The following is a 16,099-nucleotide window of genomic DNA, read 5'->3' as shown; positions in this document are numbered from 1 at the left end:
TGAGGGCATTTACGCCTTTAAATGTGTGTATTAGAGGGAAAAAGCTAAAAAAGAAAAGAAACACCAAATCAACAAAAGTCTATTATTTCATAAAAATACTCAAAAAAAGAAAACCTGAGTGGTGGTCACCTATGCAAGTGCTAGGATACCAACTCAATATTACCAAAAATAGTTAAAGGGAGGTGGCAGTTCAAGAAGTCAAGCTTAGACTATGTCCTTCCTGTACACATTGTACCTCCTGCTAACCAGACAGCAGAGGGCAAGGTTGGTGGGGATTTTATAGAGGACACGCAGCACATGAATTCCCTGGTCTAGTTCACAGAACTAAAGCGGGAGCCACCGAGCACTACAGGCCTCCTGAGCCAACAGAAAGCATGCAGCATGACTCCAGACATATCACCACCCCAACGAGACTGAATCCAAATCCAACCAAACCTCTAGATCTAACCAGCAGATTAATGTAACTAACAGAAGAACATGTTGGTCTAGAATAAGAGAATGCAACCAACCAAATTCAGAAAATGTGAAGTTCTCCAAAATAACCAACCTGCTTCTTTGAAAAAGAAAACGGTATGATCAGAGACAGGGAGAGGAGGGCCTGGAGCCATGCTGTTTGGAGAAAGAGACTAGAAGCATATGTCAAGCAATGCCAACACAGAGAACGTGCTCAGGTCGTAATTCAAAATTACCACCTAAAAAAGGCATTTTTGAGATAGTCCAGGAAAATGTAACATGGGCCGCATGTTAGGTTAAGGAATCACTGTTAATCTTATAGACAGGATAATGATATTGTAGAGTTTTTTTTTAAATCCTTAAGAGGTAAAATGCCTTAAAATGTTTTAAAGACAGAGTTATGCTTTAAAATAATCCAATCAGCCAGGCACGGTGGCTCATGCCTGTAATCCCAGCACTTTGGGAGGCCGAGGCGGGCAGATCACGAAGTCAGGAGATCGAGACCATCCTGGCTAACACAGTGAAACCCCATCTCATACCACGCCGTATTACTGCATTTAACAGGTATAATGAAGCAACTTGAACAGGCTATTTTTCCATTTCCATTGCATTTCAACAGAGCCCATTAAAAAGTAGTATAAATGGCCCTTAAATACTAATATATTTTAAAATGCTCAAACTATATCGGGGTCACCACTTTGTGCTTTAGCAGGCAAAATCCCAAAAGCCCACACACAAGGCTGGGAGGCCAGCAGCCCTATTGGTGGTGAGAGAAATCAAGATGTACAGGAGCAATCTGGTGACAACCAGCCCACACTAGATGCATCCCCACCTGTGCATGTGCACAGGCACACACGCATGCACACATGGAGGACATGTGTTCCAGGTCAGGCCCTGCAGAACTATTTTTGTTGTTGTTGTTGTTGTTGTTGTTTGAGATGGAGTTTCACTGTTGTTGCCCAGCCTGGAATGCAGTGGTGTGATCTCGGCTCACTGCAACCTCTGCCTCCCAGGTTCAAGGGATTCTCCTGCCTCAGCTTCCCGAGTAGCTGGGATTATAGGCATGCACCACCATGCCCCGCTAACTGTTGTATTTTTCAGTAGAGATGGGGTTTCTCCAAGTTGGCCAGGCTGATCTCCAACTCCCAACCTCAGGTGATCCACCCACCTTGGCCTCCCAAAGTGCTGAGATTACAGGCGTGAGCCACCACACCCGACCCTCAGCACTATTTGTATAGCAACATTGTGGCAATAAGCCCAAGTGTCCACCAATAAGAGACTCACTAAAGAAAGATACATAAAAGACACATCCACACACTGAAGACTAAGCTGCTTTATAAAAACAAAGAGCGACACTCTGATAAAATACTCCAGTATATATGGTTAGTAAAAAAAAACAAGCAGCACAAGTAATGCAACATGCTACCACTAGCGTACTCATTCCAGAGAACAAGGAGGTTACAGAGGAGACTGAAAAGTCAGAGGCAGCAGGTGGGAAATGGGTGGAAGGGGTGGGTGGGGAAGCGACAGTGTGTCTCTGCCTAGGTTTGATTTTTGAACCATGTGACTGTATTCCTTTTTTTTTTTATGACTGTAAAACAAAATAAACGCTCTTCATACTAGAAATAAAATGTTAGCAAAATCTGCATTCAAAACTAGGATTACTGTTCTACACTGGCAAAGTTCACTACCATTAGCAAAAGCAGTTTTCTCATTGACATAATGAGATACAACAGCGTGCACGGGGTCCTCAGCGGGCCTGCACCCTACAGGTGCTCCACACATGCAAATCACTACTATTACCATTACTATTACATAACAGATATAATATATAATTATACTGTCACTACTATAACCAGCATTACATACTAAGACAGCCTGCGTTCAGAGTATAAAGAAGGCTGTGGAACCCCCTGCAGAAGGTGGGAGGGCCTGGGGCTGTGCATAAAGGGGAGCTCTCTGGGGCTGTGCCAACTGAACCTGGAACCTGGGCCCCCAGGTTGGGTCCCCAGGCCTGTGTGCCTCAGCTTGCTCATCATTCACTCTCAACAAGGATAACACCTTCAACTGCAAACACATTTAAAAACCACAGGCCAGCTCCCCCTACCAATACCAGAAAAACCAAGTCTCCACACAGGCCCAGGATGAGAGCCTACAAGTGGTACTAGCTACAAAACACATGGAGAACACGGTTCTTGCACACACACCTTATGAGATGTTGGAGAGCTACATGGCGGAGGCATCTACAGGGTGTAGCCAGATGGTCTAAATGGGCCAAGACAACAACTGCCATTTCTTGCAGATCAATGGCAAGCTCGTTGTCTTGTGGAAGGGTGAGGTACCTCAGGAAACTCTCACTGGGGCTCAGAGGGCCAGACAAAAGCTAGAAGGGAAAAGTAAACAAACATTCAGAAACGGTGGGAAAAATTAAAGTAACACAGTGAGCCTTTACCCACTCTTTATATTTTGGTATTGACTCATTTGACCCATCAAATGAAATGCTGATGATGATACAGTTATACTATACAGCTATGTATTTGTGCAGCACATAAACTGTGTAAATGTCTAAATTTGCGGTATACATGTACACAACATTGACTGTGCATGTATACATTTATGATACCACAGGTAAGTTGAATCCACACAGATTACTAACATGAGCAAACCACCCTACAGGCCTAGGAGCCCTGGAGAAAGGCAGAAGCACCTCTGTGGGAACCCAGCACAGCATCTCAAGCTGGCCTTGAAATCTAAAACCAAAACCTTTATTTTAATCTAAACGTTGCCCACTCTGGAGAACACCTACTTTCATTTGCAAATTAAATCATAGTTCTAATTCTTCTAAAGGCAGAAGAGCCCTATTATCATTAGGTTAAAGACTACCAAATAATAGAAAAATTAAAACAAGGCATGATATTGAAATGCCTAAGACTGTCCCAAAAAGACACAAAATCCAACTTGTACTTGACCTGTAAAGACCAGCAGTCCTGGAGGTTTACGCCCAGGGCCCCACATGCCTGCTCCTCCCCCAGCTCGGCGTCCACACCTGTTAAGGGGGGAGCTGGTACTAAACAGAGTGACAGCTCAGGTGACACACCCTGCACAGAGCCCAGTACATAGGAAGGGCCAACAAAGCAAGTCACTATTTTCGTTGTTCTTTTCTGGTATTGATTTAAAAGTGCGTGTTTCAAGCTTGGTTCTGTGCTGACAAGGGAGTCGGTGCTCACTGATCTGAGTCTTCTCCACAAACAAGTGGCTTCCCAACCTGTCTCATCTGACTCGCTGCTGTTACCACCACACACACACACACGCCAGAGAAAAACACTGCCGTGGACACGCACACTGGTCTTGCTTTAAAAATAACTAGACTCGAGTGCCACCTAAACACAAAGTTCCATCATGACACTCACATGCTTGTTGCCCTCGGAGTGGGGTGTATCCTTCCTGCAAATGATGCTCTGGAACCTTTGCAGCAAGGGCAAAAGCAGGGCGCTGGTGCCCTGGGCAGAACGCTCATTGTCAGTCTCCTGTGCCCCGCTGTCCCACAGCTGAAGCAACAACAGGATGGCAGACAGCATTTGGCTAAAGGAGAAAACATATTTATTCTTAGTAAAAACAGGTTAACTTTTTTTTTTTCATGGTTGATCAAAAATAAAAGCAAACAGCTAGATAGAAGTGAAGCAATACTTGGGATATGAAAGGAAATGAAAGTAAAGCCATGGTAATTAAATCACTGAATTGACCCCAAGATTTTAGCACAAGTCATTGCCTTCTGCTGATAGGAAAGACCAGTTAAGAAGCTCAAAGAGCATGTTCACATGGAAGTTCTAGGATCTTAAACTCATGGAATAAAAATAATTAAATGAGGAAAACTGAAAGAAAAAAAAAAGAACAGTTCCCAGGCTAGAAAACTGAGCATAAAAAAGGAAGTGAAAAAAAGGTAAAGAGAGAGCGAGCTCTGGGACATGGTTCTCTGGTTACAGAGCACCACATCTGCTGCGGTCACACACGATTCAGTGAAATGCACACAATGCAACAGGTATTTGGACACAGAGGTGCTTCCCCGAAGCGTTCCCAGTCTGCGGCAGCCCTCACCTCAACGTGCCTCTCTGCACAGCCAGCTCCAGCAGGATGGCCAGGGCCAAGTGCTGGTCCTGCAGGGGGGATGCTTCCTGGCCCTTTGGTGGCTGGCATTCCATGAACATCCCTGAAATGAAAACAGTGGATGCAGGAACAAAGCGACCTCTAGAAAGACAGCATGCTTACAATCACACTAACACATTTACTACATGCTCCCTCCCAAGGAAGGATATATTTTTAATATTTAGAATCAAGTTTCTGAGACTTGCTACTCAAATTTTTCAGAGATTTTTAAAGTATACAATTAACTCACAGAAATGTATTTATTCATTCAGATGCTATTACAGCAGACGACATACTCCAAGTGTGTGAAGCATAAAATAATTTATCTCATTATCCAAAACATGAGTAGGAGAATATCTAGCTATCTTTTCCAGTTTCAATGACGTGTAAGACTATGCCAGTATCTACCTCCTCCTACAGAATTAGAGAACCAATTTCTAAAACCACCTGAGGATCTGGAGGCAAAATGTCTACACTAATTTCTATCTCTGATCAAAGATTACCTGGTTGCTTACTCCATACCCAGCTCTCCAGGATTGACTTGGCCCTATATACAGGTGCAGGAGTTTCATCTTTTTTCTCTTTGTCATTCAGATCTTCTTTCTTTGTTCCACTTGATTCGACACTATCATCTGCAGAATTAAAATTTTTTTCATCTGTAACCGCTTTTCAGAATGTCATACCATTAGTCAGTCTCTGCAAATGTCCCTCCCCGAAGTTACAACATCATTAACTGTATGTTTGACAACTTAAAAATAAAATACATCAATCATACCTCTAACAGATCCAGTATAATTTTCATAAACAAACCAATAAATTGGCCGGGAGTGGTGGCTTATGCCTGTAATCCCAGCACTCTAAGAGGCCGAGGTGGGTGGATCATGAGGTCAGAAGATGGACACCATCTTGGCTAACACGGTGAAACCCCGTCCCTACTAAAAATACAAAAAATTGGCCAGGTATGATGGTGGATACCTATAGTTCCAGCTACTCGGGAGGCTGAGGCAGGACAATGGCATGAACCCGGGAGGCAGAGCTTGCAGTGAGCCGAGATGGCACCACTGCACTCCAGCCTGGGCAAAAGAGCAAGACCCCATCTGAAAAAAAAAAAAAAAGAAATAAAACCAATATATCAAATTATTTAAAGCATGTCTTCCAAAATCATATTTCATTAACTTCCTAGTAGATTTCACAACCGAGAAACTTAGTCTTTGATATTTACCTACTTCAATTTCACACCAATTGCTTTTATCCAGTGAGTCCCAGTGCTTGTGTATCTGTGGGAAAAGGGAGGGTGTAGAAAAGGAGTACAATTCAAAAATCTTTTAACTCTTTACAAGGCCCTACTCCACTGCCAACCGGGAAGCACTGCTATGCAGGGGCACTGTCACTGATAGCATAATTCAAGAGCACTGGGACACAAAGGAAAAGCTGAGAAAAATGACTTTAGGCCACTGACAATGTCAAGTTTCAGTCAAAAATAACTGTCATAAAACTCCTTACACAGTAAGCGAAGAGAAGAGAGAACTAACCTTAACCTTGAAATCTAAACACCTTCTATCACAGAAGGCTGTGACTAAATGTCTAAACAACATAATTAGAAAAATGTATCTCAATCGGTGAAAGACAATATCCCATCCAGATTACAAATAATGACTATCTAAAAATCTCGAAGGAAACAGTTCCTGTTTACAACACTTCTGACACCACATGTATGCACTTTTGCACCAAGCAATTCTCCAGTTCTTTGCAACAGCCAGCTATGTGTCCCACAATGCAATTCAATTCTGAAACTACCTACCTAGAATTAGCACAGACCCCACAGGTTAATAACAGGAGAGAAAAGGTACAATGCTGAAAAAAATATCTAAAGAACTAATGGCTGAAAACTTCCTAGGTTCAGGAAATGACATAAACTTAGCCAGATTGAAGAATCTGCACAAAGCCCAAACAAGATAAATCCAAAGGAAGCCATGACAAGGCACATCATAATCAACTGCTAAACACTAAGGGCAAAACCTTTTGAAAAGTGCCACAGAAAGTAGATATAGAAGAATGTCTTGTGTGGCCTGAAATTAAGGCTAAATATTATGTGCTGCCTTGACGTTGGTAAAATCAAGAAAGCCTCAAATGGCCTAACCACAAGGTCTCCCCCGAGCTCTGCTCCCACGGATAAGATCCCAAAGCCAAACAACCTCCTTATCGCAGAGACCCGACCCCAGCCTGCTCATCCCTGCCGGCCCAGAGTTATTCAAACAAGCCAATCACATCTTCCCATGGAAGATGTGTTAGCCAAATGAAATGGTATTCCAAATGAAATACCATTCAGCAATAAAAAGAACTATTAATACACGGAACAACAATAAATCTCAAACATCTAACTAGGAGTAAATGAAGATGGTTTCAAAACATTACTTAAAATATGGTTCCACTCACATGACATTCTCAAAAAGAATACCCTATACTGATGGAGAACAGATCAGTGGTTGCCAGGGTACGAGGCCAGGGAATATGTGATAAAAAGGAGAAGCACAAGGGAGCTTTTGGGGTGATGAAAATTCTCCATCCTGATGATGATGGGGGTTACATGAATCTATAGAGGTCAAAATTTACTGAACTAGATACCACAATAAAATAAATTTCATATAAGTTTTTTAATAATAAAAAAAAAGTTGGCTGGGTGCGGTGGCTCACACCTGTAATCCCAGCACTTTGGGAGGCTGGGGTGAGCAGATCACAAGGTCAGGATTTCGAGACGAGCCTGGCCAACATGGTAAACCCTGTCTCTACTAAAAATGCAAAAATTAGCCAGGTGTGGTGGCACACGCCTGTAATCCCAGCTACCTGGGAGCCTGAGGCAGGAGAATCGCTTAAACCTGGAAGGCGGAGGTTGCAGTGAGCTGAGATCACGCCACTGCACTCCAGCCTGGACCACCAAGTGAAACGTCATCTCAAAACAAAACAAAACAAAACAGAAAACAAAGAAAATATCTAGGTCTAGGTAGGACAGCTGGAATACAGTCTGGTGGAATCATGTCAGAGCAGCGAGCTGGGTCTGGAGGGCTGGAGTAGGGTATGGCCCCACTCTAGGAAGGAACTAGGAAACGCATCCTGGGTGAAGCAAGAGCAGAGTCCCGTTCTGCAACAGATTAGCATTTATCCTGATCTGAGAAACTACATGCAAATTTAATACGTCTCACTTAGCCTCTTATTTTCCTTAACAACATGGAAAATGAGAGAACAAACAATTCAGAAGTTTAAGACATGAAATACATTTAATTCAGAAATCATACACAGAAAGGTAGGAAATAAATGGGGGGAAAAAGCAGCTAATGAAAAGTGAAAATGCGCCAGGTGCAGTGGCTCACACCTACAATCCCAGCACGCTGGGAGGCCAAGGCGGGTGGATCAATTGAGGTCAGGAGTTTCAGACCAGCTTGGCCGACATGGTGAAACTCCAACTCTACTAAAAATACAAAAATTGGCCCAGCGTGGTGGCAACCACCTGTAATTCCAGCAGCTCGAGAGGCTGAGGCAGGAGAACTGCTTGAACCTGGGAGGCAGAGGCTGCAGTGAGCCAAGATCATGCCACTGTACTCCAGCCTGGGCAACAGAGCAAGACCCTGTCTCAGAAAATAAAATCAAATATTCATAGTCTTAATAATGGAAAATAAAAACATTTACTGAATGCCAGAAAATCTCCCTAAAAACCCCAATCAGTTGTGATCTACCTAAAGAACAATTGTGCTCTGCTTTCTAACCATAATTTTAAAGAACAAAAATATTCATCAAATGTGGGCCGGGTGCAGAGGCTCACGCCTGTAATCCCAACACTTTGGGAGGCCGTGGCAGGCGGATCATGAGGTCAGGAGTTCAAGACCAGCCTGGCCAATATGGTGAAACTCCGTCTCTACTAAAAATACAAAAATTAGCTGGGCGTGGTGGAGGGCACCTGTAATCCTAGCTACTCAGGAGGCTAAGACAGAGAACTGCTTGAACCCGGGAGGCGGAGGTTGCAGTAAGCCAAGATCAGGCCACTGCACTCCAGCCTGAGCGACAGAGCAAGACTCCCTCTCGAGAGGAAAAAACAAACAAACCGAAAATTCATCAAATGTAATAAATAAAACATATACTTTGGATTTTTCCATGTACTTAGCTTTTCTTAGAGCATCTTTTAGAATTATTGCTTCACAAAAAACACTTTGGGAAATGTTTTAATTTATTAACAAATACTGGAAGGCTAGGAAGAAGAGGTTAAAACTTTTTAAAATATACACAATGAATTACGCATATGTGAAAAAAAAGAAAAAAGGGTTGCTGACTCCTGTCATGGAAGGCACTGTCATATGGACACTCTTAGCCTCAGCATCCAGAGGTCCAGAAAGGGAAAATTTCAAGTCAGAGAGAATTCTATATATACCATTTATTTGGAAACTTCAGCCCTTAAGATCCCAGCATCATGACCTCAGTTTCAACACAATTGTCCTTAGACCTTGTATTGGTTACAAATACAAAACAAACAGCTCAACTGAACTAACTCTTGTCTCTCCAGAAACACAAACACAAAACCTCATAAAATGAGTGAGTTTCTAGCGGCCGTAATTACTGCAACTTCTCCAATTTTCCCCTCCACAGTTAACTAAACAGCTCAAAAACTATCAATAACAAACAACAGTCACCATGATATGGTTAGGAGTGTGGCAGATTTCTTAACCAGTAATAATAAATAGGAAAAAAATTTTGCCTATTAATAAATCTCAAGTTTCGTGCACTTGCAACAAACTAATTAAAAGGCAGCCGTGCACAATCTACAAAAACAGCCATAAAGACTGTTACATTTTAAGTCATAGGAAACAAACCTGCTCCTCTAATATAGCAAGATACAACTGACTTCCCCTTACATACCCTAAAAAAAAGACTTACATGAGAAATATAAACATGGAAGCAGAAATACACCAAGAAAAAGACATGTCAAACCCCACCTGTATATGTTTTCAACCATTCGGTGTCAAGGCGAGCCTGGGCAGCCAAACACAAAGATTCAGAGGGTATTCTTTTCTCCAGCTTCCTCCCAGTTCTCAGGCCTGCAAGTAAACATACATGTTGAAGACCTGACGCTTTTTAATAGTTTACAAAGACACTCCCGAAAGGTTTAATGCAGAAAAAAAAAAGACAGAGAACAGAAAGATGGGAAAGAAGAGCTCGGGGAGGGGAATGAAGGGGAGAGAGGGAAAGAGGGAAGAGATAGAGGGAGAGGGAAGTGGGGAAGGGAAAGCCTCCTTCCAAGGTAGGCAGGGTGTGCCTGGTTTCTCAGGAGGCCAAATCACAATGTCATCCCCCTGCCCTCAAATCCAAAAGGTACACACACACATGACAGGAAGCCCATCGTTTTTTGTTTTGTTTTGAGATGGAGTCTCCCTCTGTAACCCAGGCCTGAGTGCAGTGGCACCATCTCAGCTCACTGCAAACTCCGCCTCCCGGGTTCACACCATTCTCCTGCCTCAGCCTCCCGAGTAGCTGGGACTACAGGCGCCCGCCACCACGCCGGCTAATTTTTTCTATTTTTAGTACAGATAGGGTTTCACCATGTTAGCCGGGATGATCTGGATCTCCCGACCTCGTGATCCGCCCGCCTCGGCCTCCCAAAGTGCTGGGACTACAGGCTTGAGCCACGGCGCCTGGCCAGGAAGCCCACTGTTTGAACGACAAACGACAGCAGCATGAATCTGCCGCTTTACCCCACAGCAGGGCGCCTGCGTGAAACAAATTACTAAAAAGGATCACCTGCAGAAAAACCCACAGCCACCACCACTCAGAGATGGAGAGAGACCCGAGGCTGCCCCGCGGGCGGTCCGCGCAGGCCCCTAGTTCGCCCGCCCGCCCGCCAACCCCGCGCCCTCACCTCCTCCGACGCTGGCAGCCCCGGTGCCCCAGGCCAGGACCTGACGCGCAGGGCCCGGCCGCCTCGCCCCGCTGGCTTGCGGACACAGCCTCCCAGCAGCCGCTGGCTCAGGCGGCGCCAGGGATCCTGACGCCTCTCGCGACCCCCGCTACCCGCGCTTATGGCCAATCGCAAGGCGGCTCCGTGGGCGCAGCCAATGGGGAAGAGGAGCCCTTCGCCGCTCCTCCGGACTCTCCCGCTCCTGCAATCCGGTTTATCTTCCTACTTGGAGCTCACCGGCTGCGGCCAGGGGCAAAGGCAGGCGCCGGAAGGCGGGATTTCCGCCGCACGCACGCACACCCGCGCTCCTACGGGAGTCAGTTTCTCACCACCTGAATTATTTGAACTTAGCACCACTAAAAGTGGAGCAATCAGGTGCAGAGTGTTTCCAGACCTCGTGTAATAGAAATCACTGACACCATCTATTTTTTTTTTTTTTTTTTGAGACAGAGTCTCACTGCCTCGCCGAGACTGGAGTGCAGTGGCCTGATATCTGCTCATTGCAACCTCCACCTCCCGGGTTTAGGTGCCTCAGCCTTCTGAGTAGCTGGGATTACAGGCATCTGCCACCACACCCGGCTAATTTTTGTATTTTCAGTAGTGACGAAGTTTCATCATGTTGGCCAGGCTGGTCACGAACTCCTGACCTCTGGTGATCTGCCCGCCTCAGCCTCCCAAAGTTCTGGGATTACAGGTGTGAGCCACCGTGCCCGGCCTATTTCATATTTTAAATATTAGAAAAGTAGAACTTGGCCAGGTGTGGTGGCTCACACCTGTAGTCTTAGCACTTTGGGAGGCTGAAGTGGGAGGATCGCTTGAGCCCGGGAGTTCAAGACCAGCCTGGGCAACATGACAAGACCCTGTCTATTCAAAAAATAAAATTAGCCAGGTAAGGTGGCACGTGCCTGTGGTCCCAGCTACTCGGGAGGCCGAGGCAGGAGAATCGCTTGAACCCCGGAGGCGGAGGTTGCAGTGAGCCGAGATCGTGCTACTGCACTCCAGCCTGGGAGACAGAGCCAGATTCCGTTTCAAAATAATAATAATGATAATAAGTTTGGGCGGTGGAGGGCCACCCCCGGGCATTGGCCACCTGTGGAATGACCTGGCCTTTGGCTCCCTGGCAGCCAGCTTCTGGGTCAGGCATCTTCGTTGGTGACTGCCCCTTCAGCTCTCCTCGTGTGGCCGTGAGTGGTGTGGCACTGCCGTGACCCATCATCTTGTCTTAAAGATGCATCCTGACTTTCCTCCACACTCGCACACTCAAGAATGCAACATCGTGATTAACTTGCTAAATGAATATCACAAAAATCATAGCATTTGAAAATTTTTTGGTCATTGCAATGATCTTGATCAGGCAATGAGAAAATAAATGCTTGAAGAATGAGTACATGGAAAAGAAGACCAAGAGCAGAGAGTATGGCAATTCCATGCAAAAGAGACTTTTTTTTTTTTTTTTTTTTTTGAGACAGAGTCTTGCTCTTTCACCAGAGCAAGTGCAGTGGCTCAATCTTGGCTCACTGCAACCTCCGTCTCCTGGGTTCAAGCAATTCTCCTGCCTCAGCCTCCCACGTAGCTGGGACAACAGGCGTGTGTCACTACACCCTACTAATTTTTGTATTTTTAGTAGAGACAGGGTTTCACCATGTTGGCCCTGGCCAGGATGGTCTCGATCTCTTGACCTTGTGATCTGCCTGCCTTAGCCTCCCAAAGTGCTGGGATTACAGGTGTGAGTCGCCGTGTCCAGCCGTAAAAGAGACTTTTTAATTCTCCAGAGGAATCTGAAAAATAAAGTGCATTTTCACTGGATGCTGAGAGAAGACCAAAAGACTATGGGTTGGCCCGGGCACAGTGGCTCACGCCTGTAATCCCAGCACTTTCGGAGGCCGAGGTGAGTGGATCACCTGAGGTCAGGAGTTCAAGACCAGCCTGACCAATATGGTGAAACGCTGTGTTTACTAAAAATACAAAAATTAGCCAGGCATGGTTGTGTGGGCCTGTAATCCCAGCTACTCGCAGGCTGAGGCAGGAGAATCTCTTGAACCCAGGAGGCAGAGGTTGCAGTGAGCCGAGATCATGCCACTGCCCTCTGCACTCCAGCCTGGGTGAGAGAGCAAGACTCCGTCTCAAAAATAAAAAATAAAAAAAGAAAAAGAAAATGCAGAGTGCATAGCACATGGTAGATAGATACTGACACTGCACTGAGTCTCTTACACACATCGTCTCATTTTACTCTCACAAAACCCCAGGAGTTTGGTATCTTTATTTTAATTTTAAAGATGAGAAACTGAGGCTCAAAAATATTAGGGATATGTCCAAGGTCACACAATGAGTAATTTGTAGATCTGAAATGCAGACAGATCTCTCATTCTGAGCCAAGTGCTTCGACAGCACAGAAGGTAGAGAAACTAAAGTTCCCTGTGGAGTTGTGGGATGCTTACTGAAGGTAGATCATTTGGTGTGGAAACCAAAACACAAATGTCATTAGCGGGAGTAAGGGAGGGAGGAGGAGGGAGGGGAGTAGAGGATTTCATTGCGGGCTGAAGGAAGAGCATGCTAAAGATGTTAATTTGTGAAAAAAAAGCTTGGCAGTTTTAGTAATTTACTGTTGTGAGGAGAAATAAATTTAGAGTATGAATGGTGTGGCGGCAGATCATATGAGAGGTATAGTGAAAATTTACAGAATCTGCTGACCCCAACATCAACAAAATTAATGGGGCCCAACTCTGTACCTGCCATGACCAAGTTTTAAATTTTTCTGTAGATAGGCTGTTCCTTCCAAAGCTTAGAGATTAAGCATATATATATATATATATATATATACACATAATTTTTTTTTTGAGACGGAGTCTCGATCTGTAGTCCCAGGCTAGAGTACAATGGCACGATCTTGGCTCCCTACAGCTTCCGCCTCCAGGGTTCAAGCGATTCTCCTGCATCAGCCTCCTGAGTAGCTGGGATTACAGGCACGTGCCACCATGCCTAGCTAATTTTTGTATTTTTAGTAGAGATGGGGTTTCATCATGTTGGTCAGGCTGGTCTTGAACTCCTGACCTCATGATCTGCCCGCCTCAGAATCCCAAAGTGCTGGAGTTACAGGCATGAGCCACTGTGCCCGGCTGCATTTATATATTTTTAATTGAAGCCACTAGACCTCAGCATGTGGTCTAAACAAAGCCTGTTCTCCTAGTTCAGTCCATTTTCCATGATATCAGGTTCTCCAAAGGATGAACCCAAGAGGTTCCTGTTAGCTGAAGACAAAGTGAAAGGCTGACAATGACATGCAAATTTAGTAGAGCAAAGAATACGCATTTATAGTAGAATAATACATGAATTTTTTTCCTTTCTACCATACAAAAAAAATAATGCTTACAATGCAGGTACATTAATTTTATATTAAAAATACTCTTAGGTTGACCTCTGATGTTTTGCTTTTGCACCTGCAGTAAGCCTTAAGGCATTTGGCATTCCCATTTTCACAAACCTAATTTAGTAGACTAAATGGCTATGCTAAGCATTTCACTTGCTTTCTATTATTCTTTGGCTGTAGACTATCACATAATGTGAGTGTTATTGATTTTATCCATGTTAATTTCTCCTACCACGTACTATAGCAAGCTATACCTTTAGCATTTTTTTTTTTTTTAGGTTTTTGGCTTATAGGAAGGTATCTCCTAAACCATAAAACTTATCCCATATTATTTTCTTTTCTCACAATTTATTTATTGAGATTTGCTGTATGTAGCTTTTTGAAGTAGATTTTATAGTTTAGAATTGTTGCTTTCCGTTTTTAATCTTTCACTCTTCATTTTTATTGAGTTATGAATTAACTATCTTTATTGTAGTGGTAAAACCATTTGTAATAGTCATAGTTTGATTGAGTGTACATAAATAAATAAAACCCCTACGTTAAACTGGGAAGTGACATCAGCCCCTTTCTATTTTTTCATTTAAATTCTGAAAACACATGGAGATGAGTGTCCTTCATTTCTACCTTAAGTGGGTTGTTACAACTGAAGGTAATAGGGGCAGTCAGTTAGCACAAAACAAATGGGCAGCTACACACAAAGAACATGTTAAAGGTAAAACATGGGTATTTAGAAGGTTGCTTCCATATGTGCTATAAGTTATGTATGAGTATCGAGGAAAGAAGACAGTAACGACTACCTGGTAATCATTTGTGCTCTTACGAAGAAGGAGCAGTGGCTCCATAATGTCCCCAAAATGAGGCAGCAGTCTGTCACTGTAGCAAATGGTGAGAGGGCCCTTGAGCTAGCAGGCTGGGGCACATTCTACAACCCCTTTCCTTTGTCCTATAGATTCAACTTTCACATATGAGAAATACTAAAGGAATTTTCTCGGCATTCACATAAAAATAAGAATAAAGATAAAAAGGAATATATCAACTCTTGTAATCACTAGAAACGTGTTGCTACAAAACAGATGAAAAAAGGAATGAACATTTATACATTCCAACATAAATTGTAAGGGTGTAATATATCAACTCTTGTAATCACTAGAAACGTGTTGCTACAAAACAGATGAAAAATATGAACATTTATACATTCCAACATAAATTGTAAGGGTGTAATAAAACATAAAGAGACCATGAAGTGAAACGCAAGAGCATGGGGAAGAGATAGCCAGAAAGTGCAATAGAAACTGGCAGAATCCATGAAAGAAATAGGATTTAAAAACAAAATCATTGTCGAAAAACAGAAAACTAAATTGTAAAGAGAACGAGGGAGACTGAACCCCAAATAATGTAAGGTTTGTAAAGGGTGTAAGTGAGAAAAAAATATGTAATGAGTCCCCTCCCCTGTCCAAAAATCCAAAAACTGTGAAACATAGGATAGAATTAGAAAAAAGTTATTGCCTATATTAAGCCAAGATAGATCATCATAAGCACATACATTTACATTACCGTGTAGTATATGCTTATATATGTTTTTAGAATGTTCAACTCCAAGATATATCCCTGTATGGGACTAGGACTTTAAAGATTAAGAAAGCATTATTTGGGGGCTTAAGCAAAAATAGTCAACTTAGAGAAAAAGAAAATCATTTTGGCATCAGAGTTTTCCACAGCAAAAGTTAACACCAGAAAATGGGGGGAAATATTGAGAAAGAAGAGAAGGGAGAAGCCAATGGTTATCCTTATCCTTGCAAGATATCTATCAGCTATAAAGTGTACAGTTATAAGCACCCATAACTGCAGGGAACACTGTTTACAGAAAGTTCTTATTAAGAGATTTACCACAGGACAAAGTTCAATCAACCTAGTTCTGAGTAGGTAAAATACTACCAGTAAGGCAAGAGGTAAGCATTCACTGCGTCGTATATAGATTTAAGGGATACATGGTGTAGAAAATGTAAAAAGATATTTTACTGATGATTCTGATAATGTACAAATGATTGAACTGTAACAACTAGGAGGAGAGAGTAAAAGAAAGAGGAAAGTAGGAATTAGCTCCCTGATTGCCTCATCTATAATAGTTGAGAACAATGGGTTCATTTTAAATCTCAAAATTTGCCCATTGTTTAATGTATGAAAATATTAAGTGA

The 16,099-nt window shown here is 43.3% G+C and overlaps 1 long non-coding RNA gene and 2 pseudogenes across 1 annotated transcript; 1 reads left to right on the top strand and 2 right to left on the bottom strand.

The window, feature by feature from the left end:
* Window positions 1–2,666: 2,666 nt before the first annotated feature.
* LOC129028708 (E3 ubiquitin-protein ligase HERC2-like) lies at window positions 2,667–5,562 on the bottom strand (annotated as a pseudogene).
* Window positions 5,563–5,571: 9 nt separating this feature from the next.
* LOC129028699 (uncharacterized) lies at window positions 5,572–10,729 on the bottom strand. Its single transcript, XR_010124084.1, has 5 exons — window positions 10,499–10,729; window positions 10,214–10,290; window positions 9,579–9,680; window positions 5,819–5,873; window positions 5,572–5,693 (listed from the first exon to the last, which is right to left on the bottom strand). It is a non-coding gene; the product is annotated as an uncharacterized LOC129028699 (long non-coding RNA).
* A 1,036-nt stretch (window positions 10,730–11,765) lies between these two features.
* LOC129028694 (COX assembly mitochondrial protein 2 homolog) lies at window positions 11,766–12,326 on the top strand (annotated as a pseudogene).
* The last annotated feature ends 3,773 nt before the right edge of the window (window positions 12,327–16,099 follow it).

The sequence above is a fragment of the Pongo pygmaeus genome, chromosome 16 (genome assembly GCF_028885625.2).
Source record: "Pongo pygmaeus isolate AG05252 chromosome 16, NHGRI_mPonPyg2-v2.0_pri, whole genome shotgun sequence".
Lineage (NCBI taxonomy): Eukaryota > Metazoa > Chordata > Mammalia > Primates > Hominidae > Pongo > Pongo pygmaeus.
The sequence above is the reverse complement of the archived record's forward strand: the minus strand, read 5'-3'. Positions and strand labels throughout refer to the sequence as shown.